Source organism: Bos mutus, chromosome 9, assembly GCF_027580195.1.
Source record: "Bos mutus isolate GX-2022 chromosome 9, NWIPB_WYAK_1.1, whole genome shotgun sequence".
Classification (NCBI taxonomy): Eukaryota; Metazoa; Chordata; class Mammalia; order Artiodactyla; family Bovidae; genus Bos; species Bos mutus.
The window spans coordinates 29,086,641-29,097,493 of NC_091625.1; positions in this window are offsets into that span (position 1 = coordinate 29,086,641).

The following is a 10,853-nucleotide window of genomic DNA, read 5'->3' on the forward strand; positions in this document are numbered from 1 at the left end:
AATAAAATCTGAAACTGTTTTGTGACTAAAGGGTTAACAGAACCTTTTAGCTTTATGTATGAGCAGTTGATATTTGGTTAACTGTTTTTCTTTGTTACCCTGGAAGCCTGATAAAAGTAATGTATCAACTGTAACATTACTTTCTGATAACATTGGTTATGGTAAAATTTGATTGATTAGCGTATTGCATTTAAACTTGGAACAAGTATGAATTAGCCATATTAAGAATACATAAAGTATATGTCCATTGACAGATGAATGAATAAAGAAGTTGTGGTACATATACACAATGGAATATTACTCAGCCATAAAAAGGAACACATTTGAGTCAGTTCTGATGAGGTGGATGAACCTAGAACCTATTATACAGAGAGAAGTAAGTTAGAAAGAGAAAAATAAATATCATATTCTAGCACATATGAAAGTCCCATGGACGGAGGAGCCTGGTAGGCTGCAGTCCATGGGGTGACGAAGAGTCGGACACAACTGAGAGACTTCACTTTCACTCTTCACTTTCATGCATTGGAGAAGGAAATGGCAACCCACTCTGGTGTTCTGGCCTGGAGAATCCCATGGATGGGGAAGCCTGGTGGGCTGCTGTCTGTGGGGTCACACAGAGTCGGACACGACTGAAGCGACTTAGCAGCAGCAGCAGCACATATATACAGAATCTAGAAAAATGGTACTGAAGAATTTATTTACAGAGCAGCAGTGGAGAAACAGACATAGAGAACAGACTTATGGACGCGGGGAGAGGGGAGGAGAGGGTGAGATGTATGGGAAAGAGTAACATGGAAACTTACATTACCATATGTAAAACAGATAGCCAACGGGAATTTCCTGTATGGCTCAGGAAACTCAAACAGGGGCTCTGTATCAATCTAGAGGGATGGGATGGGCTGGGAGATGGGAGGGAGGCTTTAAAGGGAGGGGATATATGGATATATGTGTACCTATGGCTGGTTCATGTTGAGGTTTGACAGAAAACAACAAAAATCTGTAAAGCAATTATCCTTCAATAAAAAAATTAATTAATTAAAAAAAAGAATACATGAACTATAAATAACTGAAGAGGACATTGTAACAGGATTGCCAGGAAGTGCTAAGGGCCTAGTTGGGGTTGGAGATGAGAGTTCATGATTAATCCAAGCCATACAGTTATGTCATTTTTCTTCAGCAAAGCATGGTCATCCAAGTATAGAAACAAGCAAGGTGAGTTTGTAGTATTCTTCAAGGTTAGAGTTTTGCCTGGTTAGTTTCAGCAGAGTGATTTGGGAACTAGGGACTTAGAGATACTAGCTAGGGAAGTTCTGGTGATGAACCATGGGCTTCAGGGAATGAAAATCAGAAAAGAATTGATAAATCTGAAGGAAACAGAGGCCTCAAGGGTCTTTGCCCTTCTTAGTAGTAAAAGAGATGTTGTCAGCAAGGGCATGAGAATCTGAAAGGAAGAGAAAGAGTGATGGAGGAAGAGTCCTTTGAAAGAGACCAAACAGGGAACCCTGTGGTGACAAGGATGTGCGTTGGGAGGGAGTGACTGAAGCAGAGAGCAGGTTGAAGGTAGCTGAAGCTTAGACGTTCAAAAATTATAATGCTATTGTGTAGTTGGATAATATGACTAGATATTAAGATGACTCAAGATAAAAAAGCACTTGGAGTAGAGACAAGCTATACGGAGAGGGTGATGGCACCCCACTCCAGTACTCTTGCCTGGAAAATCCCTTGGATGGAGAAGCCTGGTAGGCTGCAGTCCACGGGGTCGTGAAGAGTCGGACATGACTGAGAGAGTTCACTTTCACTTTTCACTTTCATGCATTGGAGAAGGAAGTGTCAGCCCACTCCAGTGTTCTTGCCTGGAGAATCCCAGGGACAGGGAAGCCTAGTGGGCTGCCGTCTATGGGGTCGCAAAGAGTCAGACACGACTGAAGCGACTTAGCAGCAGCAGCAGCAGCAGCAGTATAGGTCAAATAGAAAATTTCCAAAGAATTGAAGGAATTACTCAGAGGTCAGCAGATGATAGCAGCCAAGAGAAAGAAAGGACTCAGAAAACAAGGAGCTAGTACGTAGAGTCAGAAGAAAATTGAAAAACTAGGAGAGAAGCAATGCTCTTTCCAGGATCTGAGGTGGCTGATAGGTAGAAGAGACACGTTGTACTAGAGACAGTGATGTGGGAGAGGATTTGTTCATAATAGTGAAGTAGAAAAAGCACTTTCAGAAGGGAGTGGTGAGTGTTTACAATGGACCAAGATTCCAGAAAACCCTGTGACATGAATTTGAGTTTCAAGAAAACAGTAGGAAGAGAGGCAATTAATTGTGCAGAAGTTGTAAAGAAAGTATGAGGTAGTTAGGTGATGAGCCATTTTTTCAAAAGACTATGTTCAGGAAAAGTCAGTGACCAAAATTAAAAAAGGAAAGATGCATGGTTGGAGTTGATGGACTGAAATATCCCAACTTTGAAGTCACTTCTTTGGGTTTAGGGTCCTCAGAGGTAACAGCAGAGCAGTTGAGAAATATCACAAGGTGGTGAAGGACCAGCTTCAGTTCCAGGTAGGTGTTGAAGATCTGATACAGGAGTCACCTTTTACTGCTATCAGGGGTAATAGCTATTTTCTTAAAAATCTACTGCTTTTTAATCTATTTTGAAAATGGAATTGTTATTGAAAGTCATGAGTGGGTCTAGCTGCTCACTGCTCAAAAGCCAATAAACAGGTCAGGTTGGTGGAAAGGAAAATTTGCTTTATTTCAGATGGCAGCAACTGAAGGGGGAGGGGTGACACACATCTGTCCAAAGGCTGACTCCCCCTCAGGGCATCAGTGGGGCAAGAGCTTTTATAGACAGAAGCCAGGTGGCGGGCGTGGCAGCTACATGCAGTAACAGCTCATTCATCTCTGACAGTCATCTTCAGATTGGTCCTTGGTGGTCTGACCAGCATCATGTTGATTGTTTTGGGTGCAGTTAATCCTCAGTTGCAGGGTCCATTTGTCCCATTTTCTCTGAGATCGCTTCTCGGAATTGTGCCAGTTTATGTGCTGGGTACAGTCTGGTCATCATGTAGTTACTTCTCCACCTGGTTTTTGATATCTATAAGACAACTCACAGGATATTTCTCAGAATATTATCTGTAGACCTTGAGAAAGAGCAAAAGACCTTGAATATGCTTAATGACTATATCATTATTATTTAGTCTCCTTTGACTCCTGTACAATGTTATGAACCACCACTGTCCATAGTTCTTCAGGCACTCTTATCAGATCTGATCCTTGAATCTATTTCTCACTTCTACTCTATAATCGTAGGGATTTGACTTAGGTCATACCTGAATGGTCTAGTGGTTTTCCCTACTTTCTTCAATTTAAGTCTGAATTTTGCAATAAGGAATTCATGACCTGAGCCTCAATCAGAACCTGGTCTTCTTTTTGCTGACTGTATAGAGCTTCTTCATCTTCAGCTGCAAAGAATATAATCAATCTGATTTTGGTATTGACTATCTGGTGATGTCCATGTGTTGTTGGAAGAGGGTGTTTGCTATGACCAGTGTGTTCTCTTGGCAAAACTCTGTTAGCCTTTGACCTGGTTCATTTATCACTCCAAGGCCAAATTTGCCTGTTATTCCAAGTATCTCTTGACTTCTTACTTTTGCATTCCAGTTCCCTATGAGGAAAAGGACATCTTTTTTTGGTATTAGTTCTAGAAGGTCTTATAGGTCTTCATAGAACCATTCAACTTCAGCTTCTTCCTTATTAGTGGTTGGGGCATAGACTTGCATGACCATGATATTGAATGGTTTGTTTTGGAAATGAACAGAGATCATTCTGTCATTTTTGAGACTGCACCTATAGGTTGACTATGATGGCTACTCCATTTCTTCTAAGGGATTCTTGCCCACAGTCAAAAATGTATTGGTCATCTGAATTAAATTTGCCCATTTTGGTCCATTTTAGTCCACTAATTCCTAAAATATTGATGTTCACTCTTGCCATCTCCTGTTTGACCACTTCCAATCTACCTTGATTTATGGACCTAACATTCCAGGTTCCTATGCAATATTGTTCTTTACAGCATTGGGCTTTTCTTCCAGCACCAGTCACATCCACAACTGGATGTTGTTTTTGCTTTGGTTCAGCCTCTTCCTTCTTACTTGAACTATTTCTCTACTCTTCTCCAATAGCATATTGGGCACCTTCTGAGCTGGGGAGTTCATCTTTCAGTGTCATATGTTTTTGCCTTTTCATACTGTTCCTGGGATTCTCAAGGCAAGAATACTGAAGTGGTTTGTCCTTCCCTTCTCCAGTGGACCACATTTTGTCAGAACTGTCCACCATTACCTGTCCATCTTGAGTGGCCCTGCACAGCATGGCTCATAGGTTCATTGAGTTAGACAAGGTTGTGATCCATGTCTGTCTGAATGAATAGTGTGGTCCATTCTATCTGAATGAAAATCACAATCACAGAAACAACCAGATCTGGAACAATGGACTGGTTCAAAATTAGAAAAGGAGTATGTCAAGGCTGTATATTGTCACCCAGCTTATTTATTATATGCAGAGTACATCATGCGAAATTCAAGGATGGATGAAGCACAAGCTGGAATCAAGATTTCCAGGAGAAATGATGATAACCTCAGATATGCAGATGACACTAAAGAGCCTCTTGATGAAAGTGAAAGAGGAGAGTGAAAAAGTTGGCTTAAAACTCAACATTAAAAAAAACTGAGATCATGGCATCTGGTCCCATCACTCCATGGCAAATAGATGGGGAAACAGTGGCTGACTTTATTTCTCTGGGCTCCAAAATCACTGCAGATGGTGACTGCAGCCATGAAATTAAAAGATGTTTGCTCCTCAGAAGAAAAGCTATGACCAACCTAGACAGCATATTAAGAAGCAGAGACATTACTTTGCCAGCAAAAGTCTGTCTAGTCAAAGCTATGGTTTTCCCAGTAGTCTTGTATGAATGTGAGAGCTGGATTATAAAGAAAGCTGAGTGCTGAAGATTTATGCTTTTGAAATGTGGTGTTGGAGAAGACTCTTGAGAGTCCCTTGGACTGCAAGGAGATCAAACCAGTCAATCCTAAAGGAAATCAGCCTTGAATGTTCATTGGAAGGACTGATGCTGAAGCTTAAACTCCAGTACTTTGGCCACCTGATGCAAAGAACTGACTTATTGGAAAAGACCCTGATGCTGGGAAAGATCGAAGGCAGGAGGAAAAGGACATGACAGAGGATGAGATGGTTGGATGGCATCAGCGACTCAATAGACATGAGTTTGAGTAAGCTCCGGAAGTTGGTGATGGACAGGGAAGCCTGGCATGCTGCAGTCCATGGGATCGCAAAGAGTTGGACAGGACTGAGAGACTGAACTGAACTGATGGCATTCTACTTCCGTTTTTTTTTTTTTTTTAATGAATCTCCACACTGTTATCCATAGTGGCTGTACTAGTTTGCATTCCCACCAACAGTGTAAAAGGTTTTCCTTCTCTCCACACCCTCTCCAGGATTTATTGTTTGTAGACTGTTTGATGGCAGCCATTCTGACCAGCATCAGACGGTACCTCATTGTGGTTTTGATATTAATTTCTCTAATAATGTGTGATGTCGAGCATCTTTTCATGTGTTTGTTAGCCATCTTTATGTCTTCTTTGGAGAAATGTCTGTTTAGTTCTTTGGCCCATTTTTTGATTGGGTTGTTTATTTTTCTGATATTGAGCTGCTTGTGTATTTGGAGATTAATTCTTCGTCAGTTGTTTCGTTTGCTTTTATATTCTCCCATTTTGAAGGCTGCCTTTTTACCTTGCTTGTAGTTTCCTTCATTGTGCAAAAACTTTTAAGTTTAACTAGGTCCCATTTGTTTATATTTGTTTTTATTTCCATTACTTTGGATGGTGGGTCATAGAGGATCTTGCTGTAATTTATTTCAGAGGGTGTTCTGCCTATATTTTCCTCTAAGAGTTTTATAGTTTCTGATCTTACATTTAGATCTTTAATCCATTTTGAATTTTGTATGGTATTAGAAAGTGTTCTAGTTTCGTTCTTTAACAGGTGGTTGACCAGTTAAACACTTTAACACTTAAAGAGATTGTCTTTTTCCCATTGTATAGTATTGCCTCCTTTGTCAAAGATACAGTGTCCACAGGTGTGTGGATTTATCTCTGGGCTTTCTATTTTGTTCCAGTGATCTATATTTCTGTCTTTGTGCCAGTACCATATTGTCTTTTTTTTTTTTTTTTTTTTTTTTTTAAATGCTTCAATATTTTTATTGTGAAATAATCATAAACTCACAAGGAGTTAAAAATTAGTATAGAAATTCCTATATGTACATTATTCAACTTTTGTCAATGGTAGCATCTTCAATGTATAGATTGCTTTGGCTATTTGAGTTTTTTTGTGTGTTTCCAAACAAGTTGTGAAATTATTTGGTCTAGTTCTGTGAAAAATACTGTTGGTAGCTTGATGGGGATTGCATTGAATCTATAGATTGCTTTGGGTAGTATACTCATTTGCACTATATTGATTCTTCCAATCCACAAACATGGTATATTTCTCCATCTATTTGTGTCATCTTTGATTTCTGTCATCAGTCTTTCATAGTTTTCTATATATAGGTCTTTTGTTTCTTTAGGTAAATTTATTCCTAAGTATGTTATTCTTTTTATTGCAATGGTGAATGGGATTGTTTCCTTAATTTCTCTTTCTGTTTTCTCATTATTAGTGTATAGGAATGCAGGGGATTTCTGTGTATTAATTTTATATCTTGTAACTTTACTATATTCATTGATTAGCTCTAGTAATTTTCTGGTGGTGTCTAAATTTAGTTTTCTATGTAGAGGATCATGTCATCTGAAAACAGTGAGAGTTTACTTCTCTTTTCCAATCTGGATTCTTTTTGTTTCTTCTCTGATTTGCAGACGGATTCTTTACCATTTGAGTCACAAGCGAAGCCCATACATTATGGGATGATTCTAAAATCAATATAATTAACATATTCATCATTTCATGTAGTTAACTAATTTTTGTGATGAGAATGCTTAAGATCTATCATCAGCAACTTTCAATAATGCAATATTATTATCTATATTTTTATAGGTAATATATTATCTAGTAACTTTGATATTATTAACTGTACTCACCAGCAGATTATATATTAGATTCTCAGAACTTATTCTTAGAATTGAAAGTTTATATCCTTGACTTACATTTCCCTATTTCCCCTTGCTTCTAGTTCCTGGCAATCAGCATTATGTTTCTATGAAATTTTCTTTGTTTTTAAGATTCCACATACAAGTAATACCATATGGTATTTGTCTTTTTCCTGACTTATTTTATTTAGCATAATGCCTTCCAGTTTCATCCATGTTGTCATAAATGGCAGGATTTCATTCGTTTTTATGACTGAGTAATACTCCATTGTGTTTGTAATGTATGTGTGTGTGTGTGTGCGTGTGTATAAAAACTTCCCAAGTGGCTCAGATGGTAAAAATCTGCTTGCAAAGCAAGAGACCCAGGTTCAATCCCTGGGTCGGGCAGATCCCCTGGAGAAGGAAATGGCAACTCATTCCAGTAAGCTTGCCTGGAGAACTCCATGGACAGAGGAATCATGTGGGCTATAGTCTATGGGATCTCAAAGACTTGGACACCACTGAGTGAATAACACTTTCACTTTCATATATGTGTGTATAGATATATATATCAGATCAGATCAGTCGCTCAATCGTGTCCGACTCTTTGCGACCCCATGAATCGCAGCACGCCAGGCCTCCCTGTCCATCATCAACCCCCGGAGTTCACTGAGACTCACGTCCATCGAGTCAGTGATGCCATCCAGCCATCTCATCCTCTGTGGTCCCCTTCTCCTCCTGCCCCCAATCCCTCCCAGCATCAGAGTCTTTTCCAATGAGTCAACTCTTTGCATGAGGTGGCCAAAGTACTGGAGTTTCAGCTTTAGCATCATTTCTTCCAAAGAAATCCCAGGGCTGATCTCCTTCAGAATGGACTGGTTGGATCTCCTTGCAATCCAAGGGACTCTGAAGAGTCTTCTCCAACACCACAGTTCAAAAGCATCAATTCTTTGGCGCTCAGCCTTCTTCATAGTCCAACTCTCACATCCATACATGACCACAGGAAAAACCATAGCCTTGACTAGACAGACCTTTGTTGGCAAAGTAATGTCTCTGCTTTTGAATATGCTATCTAGGTTGGTCATAACTTAAGGGGTGGCAAGAATACACAGAAGAACTGTACAAAAAAGATCTTCACAACCCAGATAATCATAATGGTGTGATCACTGACCTAGAGCCAGACATCCTGGAATGTGAAGTCAAGTGGGCCTTAGGAAGCATCACTACGAACAAAGCTAGTGGAGATGATGGAATTCCAGTTGAGCTATTCCAAATCCTGAAAGATGATGCTGTCAAAGTGCTGCACTCAGTATGCCAGCAAATTTGGAAAACTCAGCAGTGGCCACAGGACTGGAAAAGGTCAATTTTCATTCCAATCCCAAAGAAAGGCAATGCCAAAGAATGCTCAAACTACCGCACAATTGCACTCATCTCACATGCTAGTAAAGTAATGCTCAAAATTCTCCAAGCTAGGCTTCAGCAATACGTGAACTGTGAACTTCCAGATGTTCAAGCTGGTTTTAGAAAAGGCAGAGGAACCAGAGATCAAATTGCCAACATCCGTTGGATCATGGAAAAAGCAAGAGTTCCAGAGAAACATCTCTTTCTGCTTTATTGACTATGCCAAAGCCTTTGACTGTGTGGATCACAATAAACTGTGGAAAATTCTGAAAGAGATGGGAATACCAGACCACCTGACCTGCCTCTTGAGAAATTTGTATGCAGGTCAGGAAGCAACAGTTAGAACTGGACATGGAACAACAGACTGGTTCCAAATACGAAAAGGAGTACGTCAAGGCTGTATATTGTCACCCTGCTTATTTAACTTATATGCAGAGTATATCATGAGGAACGCTGGACTGGAAGAAGCACAAGCTGGAATCAAGATTGCCAGGAGAAATACCAATAACCTCAGATATGCAGATGACACCACCCTTATGGCAGAAAGTGAAGAGGAACTAAAAAGCCTGTTGATGAAAGTGAAAGAGGAGAGTGAAAAAGTTGGCTTAAAGCTCAGCATTCAGAAAATGAAGATCATGGCATCTGGTCCCATCACTTCATGGGAAATAGATGGGAAAACAATGGAAACCATGTCAGACTTTATTTTTTGGGGCTCCAAAATCACTGCAGATGGTGACTGCAGCCATGAAACTGCCATACTACTGTTTTACATAATCAGGTCAGGTGAGTTGCTTTTGCGTGTCTGACTTTGTGACCTAATGGACTGCAGCTTGCCAGGCTTCCCTGTCCATCACCAACTCCCAGCACTTTCTCAAACTCATGTTCATTGAGTCCATGATGCCATCCAACCATCTCATCCTCTTTCATCCCCTTCTCCTCCCACCTTCATTCTTTCCTAGCATCAGGGTCTTTTCCAATGAGTCAGTTCATTACATCAGGTGGCCAAAGTACTGGAGTTTCAGCTTCAGCATCAGTCCTTCCAAAGAAATCCCAGGACTGATTTTCTTTAGGATGGACTGGTTGGATCTCCTTGCAGTCCAAGGGACTCTCAACAGTCTTCTCCAACACCACAGTTCAAAAGCGTCAATTCTTCAGTGCTCAGCTTTCTTTATAGTCCAACTCTCACATCCATACGTGACTACTGGAAAAACCATAGCTTTGCTTAGATGGACCTTTGTCGGCAAAGTAATGTCTCTGCTTTTCAATATGCTGTCTAGGTTGTTCATAACTTTTCTTCCAAGGCGTAAGCGTCTTTTAATTTCTTGGCTGCAGTCCCCATCTGCAGTGATTTTGAAGCCCCAAAAATAAAGTTTGACACTGTTTCCCCATCTATTTCCCATGAAGTGATGGGACCAGATGCCATGATCTTCGTTTTCTGAATGTTGACTGGGTCCAAATCAGGAAAGGAGTGCATCAAGGCTGCATGTTGTCACTCTGCTTATTAAACTTATATGCAGAGTACATCATGAGAAACGCTGGGCTGGAAGAAACACAAGTTGAATCAAGATTGCTGGGAGAAATATCAATAACCTCAGATATGCAGATGACACCACCCTTATGGCAGAAAGCGGAGAACTAAAGAGCCTCTTGATGAACGTGAAAGAAGACACTTAAAAAGTTTTCTTAAAACTCAACATTCAGAAAACTAAGATCATGGCATCTGGTCCCATCACTTCATGGCAAATAGATGGGGAAGCAAAGGAAACAGTGAGAGACTTTATTTTGGAGGGGAGGGGCTCCAAAATCACTACAGATGGCACATGAGTCTGAGTGAGCTCCAGGAGTTGGTGATGGACAGGGAGGCCCTGCGTGCTATGATTCATGGGGTGGCAAAGAGTCAGACACGACTGAGCAACTGAACTGAACTGAACTGACTGAACTGTTGTTCCATGTCCAATTCTGACTGTTGCTTCTTGACCTGCACACAGATTTCTCAGGAGGCAGGTAAGGTGGTCTGGTATTGCCATCTCTTTAAGAATTTTCCAGAGGTTGTTGTGATCCACATGAAGGCTTTGCCATAGTCTATAAAGCAGAAGTAAATGTTTTTTTTTTGAACTCTCTTGCTTTTTCAGTGATCCAACGGATGTTGGCAATTTGATCTATCTTGTGCCAATTTATATTCTGACAAAAATGTATGGGTTCCCTGTTTTCCACATTCTTGCCAACATTTATTCATGTATATGAATAGAGGTTCTCTCAACATTTAAGATGGTGGAGTAGATGGATGTGAATTCATCTTCTCCTGCAAGAACTCCAAAATTACAACCTGCTGCTGAA